This window comes from Meriones unguiculatus, chromosome 1, assembly GCF_030254825.1.
Source record: "Meriones unguiculatus strain TT.TT164.6M chromosome 1, Bangor_MerUng_6.1, whole genome shotgun sequence".
In the NCBI taxonomy this organism is placed as follows: Eukaryota; Metazoa; Chordata; class Mammalia; order Rodentia; family Muridae; genus Meriones; species Meriones unguiculatus.
In genome coordinates, this window is record NC_083349.1 from 41834402 (window position 1) to 41847160 (window position 12759).

The 12759-nt window shown below is 45.5% G+C and overlaps 1 long non-coding RNA gene across 1 annotated transcript; it reads left to right on the forward strand.

Moving 5' to 3' along the window:
- Window positions 1-5520: 5520 nt before the first annotated feature.
- LOC132647140 (uncharacterized) lies at window positions 5521-8250 on the forward strand. The gene is made up of 3 exons (XR_009585435.1): window positions 5521-6810; window positions 6948-7079; window positions 7519-8250. It is a non-coding gene; the product is annotated as an uncharacterized LOC132647140 (long non-coding RNA).
- Window positions 8251-12759: the final 4509 nt, after the last annotated feature.

Consider the following 12759-nt stretch of genomic DNA (forward strand, 5'->3'; position numbering starts at 1 on the left):
CAGTGACATCATTCCTGACTCACTGTCAGCCTCACCGGGGGATGAAGGAGCCCGTGTGATTAAGGATGATGAGATGTGTATAGTATAAACTGTGAAGTGCCAGGAATGACTGCCACTTGCATTCGAGGGCAGGCTGTTCTGTGGTTACTGTCACCATCTGTACTCTCAAGCAGTATTAGTTTATTACTAGGAAAACAGCATAGCTTCCAGGTCTACAATTTGCAAACCAAAGATTATAATTTGATGAGTAGTAGGACATTCCGAGGGGAGTATTGCAGAAAATAGAGGTGAGGTCAGAATATTGTGCTATTTACAGTGAATCCTAGACAAGCGGTTGGACCTTTAGTCCAACCTAGACTGACCTTTAGTCCCTCGGTGATCTTGAACGTGGCGCCATCTTTGGCCTAAGTTTCTACATAATATGTAAAATAAGAGTGCTCAATCATTTCTCATAGTCTCTGTTTGTTTGTTTAGTTTGTTGTTGTTGTTGAGACATAGTCTCTATAGCCCAGGCTAGCCTGGAACTCACTATTTAATACAGGGTAGCCTATAACTCATGGTAATCCTTCTGCCTCAACCTCCCCAGTGATGGATGACAGGCATGAGCCACCATGCCTGGCTTCCAATAAAAGCATTGTTTTTTTTTAATTCAGTCAAATTTTGAAACAGCTTGGTGTCTTAGTTGCCATGAGTTGTGATAAGCACCGTGACTAAAAGCAACATGGGGAGAAAAGAGTTTATTTCATCTTGCAGCTTTCAATCCATCATTGAGAGCTAGGACAGGAACAGAAACTCAAAACAGGCACTTGAAGCAGGAACCATGGAGAATGTTGCTTGTTTATTCCTGCTTAGGCTAAGCCAGCTTTCTTACACAACCCAGGCCCACTTGCCCAGATGTGGCACTGTCCACAGTGTATTGGGCCTTCCTACATCAATTAGCAGTCAAGAAAATGTCCCACAGACAGGTCCACAGACCAACCCCATGCAAGTGTTTCCCTAGTCAAGCTTCCCTCTTCCAGAGGTTGACAGCCAAGATAATGTCACACCTGGCAAAATCCCCGAAGGTAGACTTTTGTTGCTGTTGTTTTGTTCTGTGCTGCTTCCAAGGCCTACAAAGATTGTTGGCATAAGGAATGGACTCAACAGACAGACATATTTATTTATTTATTTATTTGGTTTTTGGAGACAGGGTTTCTCTGTGTAGCCTTGGCTGGACTCACTTTGTAGACCAGGCTGGCCTTGAACTCACAGAGATATGCCTGCTTCTGCCCCTGAGGGCTGGGATTACAGGGGTGCATCACCATGCCTGGCTCATACATTTATTTTATGGATAAATAAGTGGAACTTTCTATAGTTCATAGGCCTGGGTCAACTCTGGTATCCTGGTATTGTATGGGTTACAGCCTGTATGTCTATTTTGGAAAATCCTTCCTGGTTGTTTTCTCCAAGCACTCCTTGCGGGGAACCCCCCCAAAAAACAAAGCACTACCGTAAGTCTTCATATAGAACTGCCAGATGAAGCGGATGAAGCGCAAGACACTCAGCTAAACTCAGCTTCAGCAAGACAATAAATAGCTTCTGTAGTATTAGCATATAACAAAGTCTTTAGGGAAACTTAGAAAAAGACAACCAGAGAAGGCTAAGTGCTTAGATTGATAGCCAGAGCCAGAGAACACCTTGAACCAGACAGATGATCTTGTTTTGAGTCTTAGTCCCGAGGGTGTGAATAGGGAAAATTGCTTTACTCTCTGGACTACATAGCCTTACCTTGTTTCATGTTATCACAGGGATGTGTTAGAAGGAACACAGGTGCACCTCCTAGCACTTAGCACATACTGGAGTTTAGCCACTGTCACTATAGTTGATCTGATTCGCTGGTTTGAAGAAAATGCCGTGCCAAGGAGACCTTTGTTACACTGTGAAATAGCATCCTGGCGTGCAGAAATAACTAACAGTACAGTTAACACACAAGACTAGGCAGAGGTATAATGAAGGCTGACCTTCTGGCAAACAATGCCTCTATGTCTGGGGGAATAAACCCATACTAAAACTTAATAGATCATCCAGAATAAATAACGGAAGGAAGTCTTTCATTTCACTCATTATGAAATGTCATTTGCTTAACTGACTCTTTCTGATGTCAAAGATAAATATTTGCTCCGTTTTATAGGGCCACTGTGCAGAGGGATGGGCTCATTTTCCCGGGCAGCGGAAATATTTCACTTTAGATCTGGTTTCTCTCTGTTCTAGGCTAAAGCGTCTTCTGTTTCAAGGTCTTGTGTGGTTTCTAGACACCGTTAGTGTACACTTAGAACACTGTTTTCTTAGTTTAAGAAAACAGACAAACGTGGCCGTTAGTAGATCAAGTATTAGGTAGCTCGTTTGTGTGAGTTAAGAAGGTGCCGCCGGAACAGAGGTTGACAGTTCTGCTTTCAGCTGACCAACACTGCCAAAACAGACCCAAGCCCCTGCCCGTGTGGCTGACCCATGCTGTTGTAAACAGATATAAACATTCTAAGTGAGTTATTATCTGGATGGTGATGATTGCTGTGGAAACAGAAAATGAAAAGAAAGACTTTGCAAAGAGCTCGTGTGGTAATTTTCTTCCTTTCCTTTTTAATGATTTTTTAATTCTTATTGTATGTACATTGGTGTTTTACTTGCATATATGTCTGTGAGGGTGTAGGATCCCCTGGAACTGGAGTTACAGACAGTTGTGAGCTGCCAAATGAGTGCTGGGAACTGAACCTGGGTCCTATGGAAGAGCTGGCAGTGCTCTTAACCACTGAGCCATCTCTCCAGCCCATAGAGTGACAATTTTCAATAGAGACTGGCAGTGGGCCTGTCTGTGAAGGTGGCAGTTAAGGACAGGACAGGAAAGGAAGAATGTGCTGATCTGGAGGAGGGGAAGAGAACACCAGACACAGATGACCGGAGGCAAGAACATATCCTGAGCATGCCTGCAACGTTCCAGGAACAACCAAGGGAGGCAATGTGGCTAGTAAGAAGATGGGGGAGAAAAGCCAGACACAGCTATATACTCATCGGTAAAAGACTTGGTGACCGCAAGTCTAACTGGCAATCGAGCCTGAGCTCACTGATTCTGGAACTGTGGAGAAATCCAAAACTACTCGCCCGGAATGGTGGTTCTCAGTTTTCAAGGCATGGATAGGCTGAAACCCTGTTTCTAGAGGGTGTCAGGACCCTCAGTGATGACCTGTGCAGGTAAGAGAATAGTTCCAAGATCCTGTCCCGATGTTCTTCCCCACTGGGTAAGAATCAAAGGACAGGTCACTTACCCTGCTTGTGCTCAAGTTCTAGGCTGGGAAAGCATACATACCAGGATCATGCACAAGACAGTGCTGGGCACATAGACAGCACTAGGTAAGTACCATTATTGCTAAGAAGTTGTAGGGAGAAGTATGAGGTACTTTTAAATGGCTATTTTGATGCATATTTGAAACAGACATTTGTAGTGAGAACATGCCTTTAAGCAAAAAGTTGTAGAAGTCTAGAAACCCAGCCTTCAAGGTGCCCCCAGTGACCCCAGTGACCCCAGTCTCCAAGTGGTCTCACCCCACAGCCTGCCCCGACTTTTCCAGGTGACCATAGAATGTGACAGCTGTGATAGGATATCATTTCTGAGGCAAGGTCACAGGAGACAGAAGGCATTAGAGCCACCATTCTTGTCACTGACATTTTCTGTCCCAGCCTTTGTCAGGGCTTCCTCTGAGGTATCCTGTTGCTAAGCCACGAATAGCCCACAGGGAAGCCCCTACAGAGAGGCCCACTTGATAAGCCCCCTGACAATCATGTGAGTCGGGACCCTTTTCAGTACTGGATCCGTCAGCTCTTGTCAAGCCTCCTGACGACAAAAGCCATGAATGCACCTTCATGGCTGAAGTACCCTGAGTAAAAAAAGCCTCTCTCTGCCAGCAGCTGAGGAGGGGTCTGCACCTGAGAGCCGTCTGGGATGCTGTTTGTCTGAAGCTGTGGGGTGCTGGACCAGTTGTGGCTATTCCAACAGATTATGCATGTGTTTGATTATCATTTTTTTTTATTTTTGATTTTTTGCTAGGAGGTGGTGGCACACACCTTTAATCCCAGAATCAGGTGGATCTCTGTGAGGTTGAAGCCACCCTCATCTGCAGAGTGAGTTCCAGGACAGCCAGGGCTGCACAGAGAGACCCCCATCGCAGAAAACAACAGCATCAGCAACAATAATACTTTTTGAAGAATTTTATGTGTATGGGTGGTTTACGTGCAGACATGTCTGTCCACACAGCATGTAGATGCCTAGCATCCCAGGAGGCCAGGAAAGGTGTCGGGCCTCTGGGGACTGGAATTACAAACAGCTTTGTGCCACTATGTAAGGTGCTGGGAATTGAACCCAGGTCCTCTGAAATAAAATTATAATTAAAACACTCTTAAGTAAGGGGAATGATTGGGGAAGACAGGGCCTATGAGCTTCTACATGTACCCTTACTCCTCAGCTAGACTGACTAGGCAGTGAGCTCTGAGGAGCTGCCTGACTCTGCCTCCCCAGTGCTGGGATTCTAGATGTCTGCAGATATGCCTGGGTTTCTAAATGGGTGCTGGATATCCAGACTCAGGTTTTCATGCTTTATGACATGTGCGTTATCGACTGAGCTGCCTTCCCAGCACTTGACTTGACTTTTCTTAGGTTTTTTTAAAATTTATTATTATTATTATTATTTTCTTAATTTAATGTGTATGAATGCTTTACCTGCAAGTATGTCTGTGTACCATGTGTGCCTCGTACCTATGGCAGCCAGGAGAGGGCACTGGGTCCTGTAGAGCTGGTGTTATAGATGGCTGTGAGCTGCTGGGAATGAGCCTGAGTCCTCGGGCAGGGCGGCCCGTGCTCTCAACTGCTGAGCTGTCTCTCTGGCCTCACCTTAGGTATTTTGTCGCGGTAATACGAAGCTGACAAACACTGTGCTGGGGTCGTGGCACTTCTGTGAGCTGTATATTGTTCTGCCCATTTGCTAGGTCTTGCTATCACAGACATTCTGTGCGGTAGGACCTCTGGATTGTTTCCAGGTTTTTCAAAATAGCAACTGTCGCAATAAAAATATTGCCATTTGGCTGGTCGGTGTGCTGAGAGCTCAGTAGACCAGCTCTCTTAGATACCTAGAAGGCTAGAGTACACAGCCATGAGCAAGTGTTGAATACACACAAAGCTTAGATAAGGGGATGACCTATGGCTGTGAAGGGGGCTGGGCGAACTTATTTGTTTAGACAGTAATAATGGCTTCATAGAATTGTGTGTGTTTCCTAGAGAAATACAGAAGCCACAGTAGACAATAGGGCCTTGGAAAGGGCCTATAAATAACTGCCTAGGCTGTGAGTGTCAAAGCAGAATTTCAGAGAGGATACCCCTGAACTCAAGCCATTGTCCCCAGGCCATGAGTCTCCACCCCTCCTCTGGCTGCGCTTTGTCAGAGCTGACAATTGTGGCTGGAAGAGAAAAGACGAATTGGGCTTTCTTTGTTCAAATTCTGCTTTGCGTCATACCTACAGGTCTCTCGGGTCTCCTCTGAGTGCCACCATCATGAACAGCTTCTTAAGAAGCCAGCTGCTGCTGCTGGTGGTGGTGGTGCATACCTTATCCCAGCACTCAGGTGGCTGTCTGGGTTCGAGGCCAGCCTGGTCTACAGAGCAAGTTCCAGGACAGCCAAGACTACGAAGAGAAACCCTGTCCTGAAAAACTACAAAGATCAAACAAACAAACAAAAAGAAAGAAAGGTAGGAAGGAAGGAGGGAAGGAAGGAAGGAAGGAAGGAAGGAAGGAAGGAAGGAAGGAAGGAAGGAAGGAAGGGAAGAAGGAAAGTCAAGAGATTTGATCGCAGAAGCAGAGCGCCACCTTTCCTCTTCATGCTTTCTTTTTCATGCTATCCCACCTTCAACACCATCCACCTTCCTGGCAGGTTTCAGAACTATCTCGGCTGTGGATTTTCTGTGGCATGCATGCTAGGCTGAGGATGGAGCCCAGCGGAATAGAGAGAGCTCATCCAACATTTGATCCTCAGCACTGCCAAAAAGAAAGAAGAAAACAATCGAACAAAAGAACGATGACAGAACTCGATTGAAGAGAGCTACACAAGACAGAGTAAGGGGCATTGGACGTGACTGATGCTAAAATTTTATTTAGGGTCAATCTGTAGAACCAGATGCAGCCCTGCCATGGAACTGAGGGTGAAGAACTTAACGTTCCCTCAGTGATAAGCAGGTTTCTTTAGCAGCAGCATTCCTTATTAGGACTAGGCAGTGATAATCCTGAATTGAATGTGTAGTTCCCCTGGTCCCCACCCCCGCATCCCGCCCCAAGTGCCCCAGGACCCTGCCTCCCTCTGAAGGAAGATTGCTCCTCCCCACTCTCTGCTCGGGAGAACCTTCATTGTATCTTCCACTCAAAGGGTGTTTGATGAAAAGGCTCTGAGTCTCAAAGAAAGGCTCAGTTGTTTGAAAACTACTGGGTTAATATAAAGACTAGCGCTGTGAGGTCAAGATCAAAAGATCACTGGGTCAGGGTTGCCCTGCCAAGAGGAAGGTAGCTCTAGTGACAGCGACTCGGTACAACGTTATTATCACCAACGAAATGAAAACAAAAGGCCGGAACTACAGCAGTGATGTAATGCACACACTGCACCAGCTCAAAGCGACCAGAGTTCTGACTCTGCTTTCCAGCAGCCTGGCTTCTCAACCTGCCCCTGCTGTCGTCAGCTTCCTGGCTTCCTGCAGAGAGTTCAACAGCCTGAGCGCCTACCCTCTTTCCACACACTGTAGGTAATATTTACAACTGCCTGGAAGGAGAGGGGAGATGGCTCAGGGAATTCCGAGCACAGAAGTCAACTTCTGGTGCGTTTTAGCCACTGTTAAAATTATATTCTGGTTTTGTTCTGTTTTGTTTTTTTTCATGACAGGGTCCCTCTGCGTAACCCTGTCCTGGAACTCATTCTGTAGACCAAGCTGGCCTTGAACCAGAAGTTCCACCTCCCAAATGCTGAGAGTAAAGGCAGATGCCACCACCACCCAACTATAATCTTCTTTCACTGGTAACATTTTATGACTTTTAAGCTAAACTCTGTATTGCAGATATGTATCTACCAGCAACATACCTGTGATTATGTAATGCCCCTAAAGAATGTAAAGTTTCTTGGGATCATCCATTTTTGTGTCCTGTATAAAGTCTCGCTAGCACTGTAGGCAGAACAGGCCCTCAGTGAGTAGCTGGTAAATAATATTTCTAAATGAAGCAAGCGTGCCAAATGAGGCTTGAACACATAATCCCTCTGCTTAGGATCCCAGTATTGTCAGACACCTTTCGATGTTCAATAAATATTTGATAGCAGACACAATAATAGGATTATAATTATGCCTAAAGATTACGCTTAGCACACTATTCCTGAACTAGGGTTCTGTCCGTTGGCAACATGTAAAACCTACATAGGATTTTAATTCAACGCAAATAAATTCTAACTTTTTTTTTTTTAGAAACACTACAGTGACGGGATCAATGTGTCATCACGGTTTCACACGCCTGTTTCCAGGGAGCAGACGGTGGGGCTGCTGCCCTCTAGGCTGAGATGTGCTGGGACCTCTTTTCTTCCCACACATAGGTAACAATCACCTCGCTTGATTTCTAGCCATCTCAGCATCTGGACCATTCTGCAGCCATTGCCTGGCCTCCGCGATGATGGTGAGCAAGAGGCAGAGTAGCTAGGGAAATGTGAGCACCTGTGAGAATGTTGGCACGTGGGAGAGAACAGAGCCAGTCAGGTGAGCCATGGCTGTCTGCTCCCTCCATTACAGTTTTCTTTGTTAAAAGAGGCCTGCGCAGACTTCTTAGAGAGGACACAGAGCCACCGAGCAGAGCAGAATCTTCACATTGAGACTTACAGATTTGAGTTCTGTAATTAAATTTTAAGTACAATTTTTATGTGTATGAGGGTTTGGTCTGCATGCATGTATGTGTGCCATGTGAGTGCCTAGTGTCAGAGAAGGCCAGAAGAAAGTGTTAGATTTGTTGAAACTGGAGTTACACATAGTTGTAAGCTACAATATAGGTGCAGGGAACCAGACCTGTGTCCTTGTCAAAAGCAGCAAGTGCTCTTAACCAGTGTGCCATCTCTCTAATCCTCTTTTGTTATTGTTGTTCTTGTTTTGTTTTTTGGCTTTTAGATAAAGTCTCACTCTGCAGCTCAGTTGGCTGGGAACTCATTATGTAGCCAAGCTGGCCTTGAATTTGTGGCAATCCTCCTGTCTCAGTCTCCTGAGTGCTGGGGTAACAGGTGTAACCCATCAAGCCTACCTTGCGTTTTTAACATTAACAAATATTCTGTAGAAAGAAGTACCCTTAATGGGAAGACCTTGAACTCGGATAGAAGGATACATAGTTCTCCTTTGTAAGCCTAAGCCCTCAAAGGATTTTCTCTGCTGGAAAAAGACCTGAATGTGGTAACTCCAGGTGTCCTAAAGGAAATCCCCCTGCCCCAGGTCTTCCCTATGAAGACTCTTTTTTGTTTCTCTGTCCCCATCTGAACACTCAAAACAGACAGAAGCCCATTTTTCATGGCTCCGTAGAATGTTTGAGCATTATACTCACTGCCAGGAAAATGTCCACAGCCAGGCTGGCACATAAACCTCTCAAATAGAACTGTGGCATATAACCTTTACTTAGCTTATTCCATTTTAATTAATTCAGTGTGAATGAGAGCTGGGCCACCACACTTGTAATCCTAGCACTCAGGACGCCGAGGCCAGCCTGTTCTGCACAGGGCTACTCCATTTCAAAAAGAAGAGAAAGGAAGAAAGGAAGAAAGGAAGGAAGGAAGGAAGGAAGGAAGGAAGGAAGGAAGGAAGGGAAAGGAAAGGAAGGAAGGAAATAAGCTGAAAGAGTGTAAAGAAAAAAACCCACTGCCAGGCCTGGCCCAAATCCCACTGTCCTAAAGCTCTGGTTTTCGTCTGGTGATCTCCTGTTGGGTGTCCTCGTCACTCCCTCCTGACTTACCTTCTTGTGTCACATTCCCTTTGGAACTGTATGGGACACTTAGGACCCTGGATTCCCAGCACAATCAAGGCTGAGGAGCCCTTCTGGCCTCAGGCTGAAAAAGACATTCATTTTTTTTTTTTTTGCATTTATCTATTTATTATTTTGTGAGCGCACATACCATGTCATACATGTGGAGGAGGACATCTTGTAGTGAGTTCTCTCCTTCAGAGAGAGAACTGGGTCTCTCAGGGACTGAACTCAGGGCCACAGGCTTGGTGGCAAGTACCACTGTGGGGCTGAGGCCCAGCTCTTGAGGGAGAGGTTTTTCCTTCCTTCCTTCCTTCCTTCCTTCCTTCCTTCCTTCCTTCCTTCCTTCCTTCCTTCCTTCTTTCTCTCTCTCTTCCTTTCTTTATTTTCTTTTTTCTTTCTTTTTCCTTTTTAAACAGGGTCTTTCTATGTATTTCCTGGATGTACCGGAACTATCTCTGTAGACCAGGCTGTCTTCAAACTCACAAAGATCTGCCTGCCTCTGCCTCCTGATTGCTGGGATTAAAGGTGTGCCCTATCACCCCCAGCCTGATGAATAGGTTTGAAAGGGTAAAACTGAGCTTCCTATTAATTGGTCAGTTGAAGAAAGCAACAATTATGGCCTCTTTATGTGTTCAAAACTGGTATTTGAGGGGCTGGGGAGAGAGCTCAGTCAGTGAAGTGCACATGGCAAAAGCAGGAGGCTCAGCATTTTTTCCCTAGCACACATTCGAAAGAGCAGGCTGCCACTGTCAGTGTGCACCTATAATCCCCCTGCTGGGGAGGTGGGGAACATGAGGCTCTTTGGGGCTTGTTGTCCAGCCAATCCAGTTGAGCTGGTGAGCATCAGGTTCAGGGAGAGATCCTGTCTTTAAAAAATAAGGCAGAGATTGAGGAAGACCCCCTGCATCAACCTCTGATCTCCACATGTGTAATCATGCAAATCACACACACATAGACACACAATCAAACCTGGATAAAACATGGAAACAGCACTGGGGAAACACATTTAAAAAACAAAACTGACACTTTAGCTCAGCCTTTTCAAAGACAGGCCTGAACTTCAAGCCAGAACTAAGAGATGAACCTTGAAGACATTCACAGGTTGCCCTGGGAGGTACAGTTCACACTTGAATAACACAGCAGTTAGTGTCTACTGGATGGGAGGTAGGAAATCCCCAAGTAATTCAAAATTAGCTACACAGGCTGCTGTTGACTTGAAGTTACTAACCGAAGTAGCCGAGGCTAGCCCCTAACTTGTGCTGCTTCTGCTTCGGTGCTGGGATTGTGTGTGTGGACCACAAGGACTGGCGGGGAGGTCATTTTCTATTACAATACACAATTTGGAAAACTGAACTGCTGGAGCAGTGGTTCTCAAACTTCCAAATGCTGCAGCCCTTGAAAATACCTCCTCATGTTGGGTGACTCCCAAACATGAGATTATTTTTGTTAGCACTTCCTAACTGTGCAGGATAGCTGATGTGCAGGATGTCAACTCAGGGTCTGGATACACAAGCTGAGAATCGCTGCTCTAGATCAATGTCCCATTTGCCATGGATATCCACAGCCCTGGCTGAAAGAGCAAGAGCGGTGTCTACACCCTCAAGACATCAAAACAGTCAGCTGAGAGTTATTAACTTGATTATCCAGACACTGTGTGTACCTAAACCTAAGGGGGAAAAGGCAAAAACACTCCAGCGTGCTTACAGGGTTGGATTCAATGCTTCAACACAGCATTAAGAGGAGCCAGGTGCCGAGGCTCACACTTGAAATCCCACCACTCTGGAGATCGATGGAGGAAGACCTCTCAGAGTTCAAGGTCAGCCTGGGCTGCAGAGCAAGAGCTGTCTCAGCAAACAAAATGAAACAAAGCAACAAACGAAAAGCCAGACATAGACTTGAAGCAATGCTGGCAGAAGTAAAAGCAATTCCAGGTCACCATCACAGAAAAGATCATCTGGCACAAAACAAATGAGTTCCCCTTATGATTTGAAGATCCCCGAAGTTCTTGGGCTGAAAGGTTGGCTCAGAGGTCACGAGCATGTAGAACATGTGAATGGATACTTTTCCAGAGGACTTGAGTTTGGTTCCCAGCAACTTGGTTCCCAAGTCAACTATTAGCATCTCTGGCCCCAGTGAGATCCAGTATGTCTGGCCTCCTCAGGTACTTGGATTTATGTCAAACAAACACAATACACACAATTTTAAAATAAAATTAATCTTTAAAATAATATCACCCCAAAGGTCCATTTGAAATCTTTGCCAAGAAGTCTTGGCTAAGCCTACTTCTGTCCCAATCACCCAACTTCTGGCTGAATGGCTCAACCAACTGTCTCCCTCCAATCTCCTAATCCCAGTTTCACCTGTACCCCAGTGTCCTTCCCTGAAATCAGAGGGCTAACCTCCAGACCCTTGGATGGAAAGGAAAGTTTACTGAACTGATGTAAGTACAAGAGACTCTTCTGAGCTCAGGCACTTCCTTTATAGCTAAGAATGGCTGCTTACTCACTGCCCACGGACTCTTCACCTTCATAAAGCTCAGCTTGAACAAACCTGTCCTCAGACATGCTGCTAGTGTGTGCCTCAGCAATCTTACCTAGCTGTGCTAAGCCCTGTGCACGCACAGGGTAATGGTTTGATGGAATTAGAAGTCCTCTGCAAGAGCAGCACATCTCATCACTGCTTGTATGTTTTATATAAATTAAGAAACTTTTATAGATGTTGACATGTCTTTTTTTTTTTTTTTTTTTTTTTTGCTTTTTGCAGTTACACTTCCAAGAATTGCCTCACTCTAAAAACTATTCCATTTCAAAGCCTGGTGTTCTTTTCTGGTTATTCCCAGCTCACGGCAGGTGAGCTGGAGTTGGAGAACAAAGTTCCTGTGGACACTACAGCCTGCGTGGACTTTCAAGTATTATTTGACGTGAAAAAGGTCCCAGCTTCCAAAGCCCACATATAGCTATGCTTTCATTCACATGAAACAAGACAGGCAGACCTCAGAGACAGAAAGAAAAACGGTTTAGTGGTTGCTGGGGGGTGGGGAGGGGTGGGGATGAGGCTGCCGATGGATGGTTCTGGGGTGTCTTATCAGGGTGAAATCAGTGGCAATGGTCTGTCTCGGACTTTATGAGTATGCTCAAACACTGTGAGGGTAAATCATGGGATGCGTCAATTGATTGGTTTTGATTTAAAAGGATGAGTAAATCCAAAATAAAATTTCAAACTTAAAATCTGAAGATGTGAATCTCTTTCTTTTCCCCTGAGACAGGGTCTCACTTATGTAGCATTGGATGACCTGTAGCTTGTTCACAGACCAGGCTTGGCCTCGAACTCCCAGAGATCCACCTGCCTCTGCCTCTCAAGTGCTGGAGCTAAAAGCTTTCACCACCATGCCGGACCTGCTATGTTTTTTATTTCATGTTTGCCTACTGTTTGAGAGCCTATGTTTAATGCTTGCAGGCTACACGTAAACAGGGAGAAATGAAAGGGAGGTCAAGACTTGGGGTGGAGGGCATTATAAACTTTTTTTTTTTTTTCCGAATGTGTGTATTGTTCGTGTGTGTGTGCGCGCGCGCGCGTGTGTGGTCATGGGTGGGCACATTAGTGTGTGCAGGTGAACAGAAACTTGTGTAAGAATGTCCCACCTTATTTACCAAGTTAGGCAGTCTTGAACTTAGAGCTCACTGACTGAGCAGTCTAGCCAGCCCGCTGAGCGA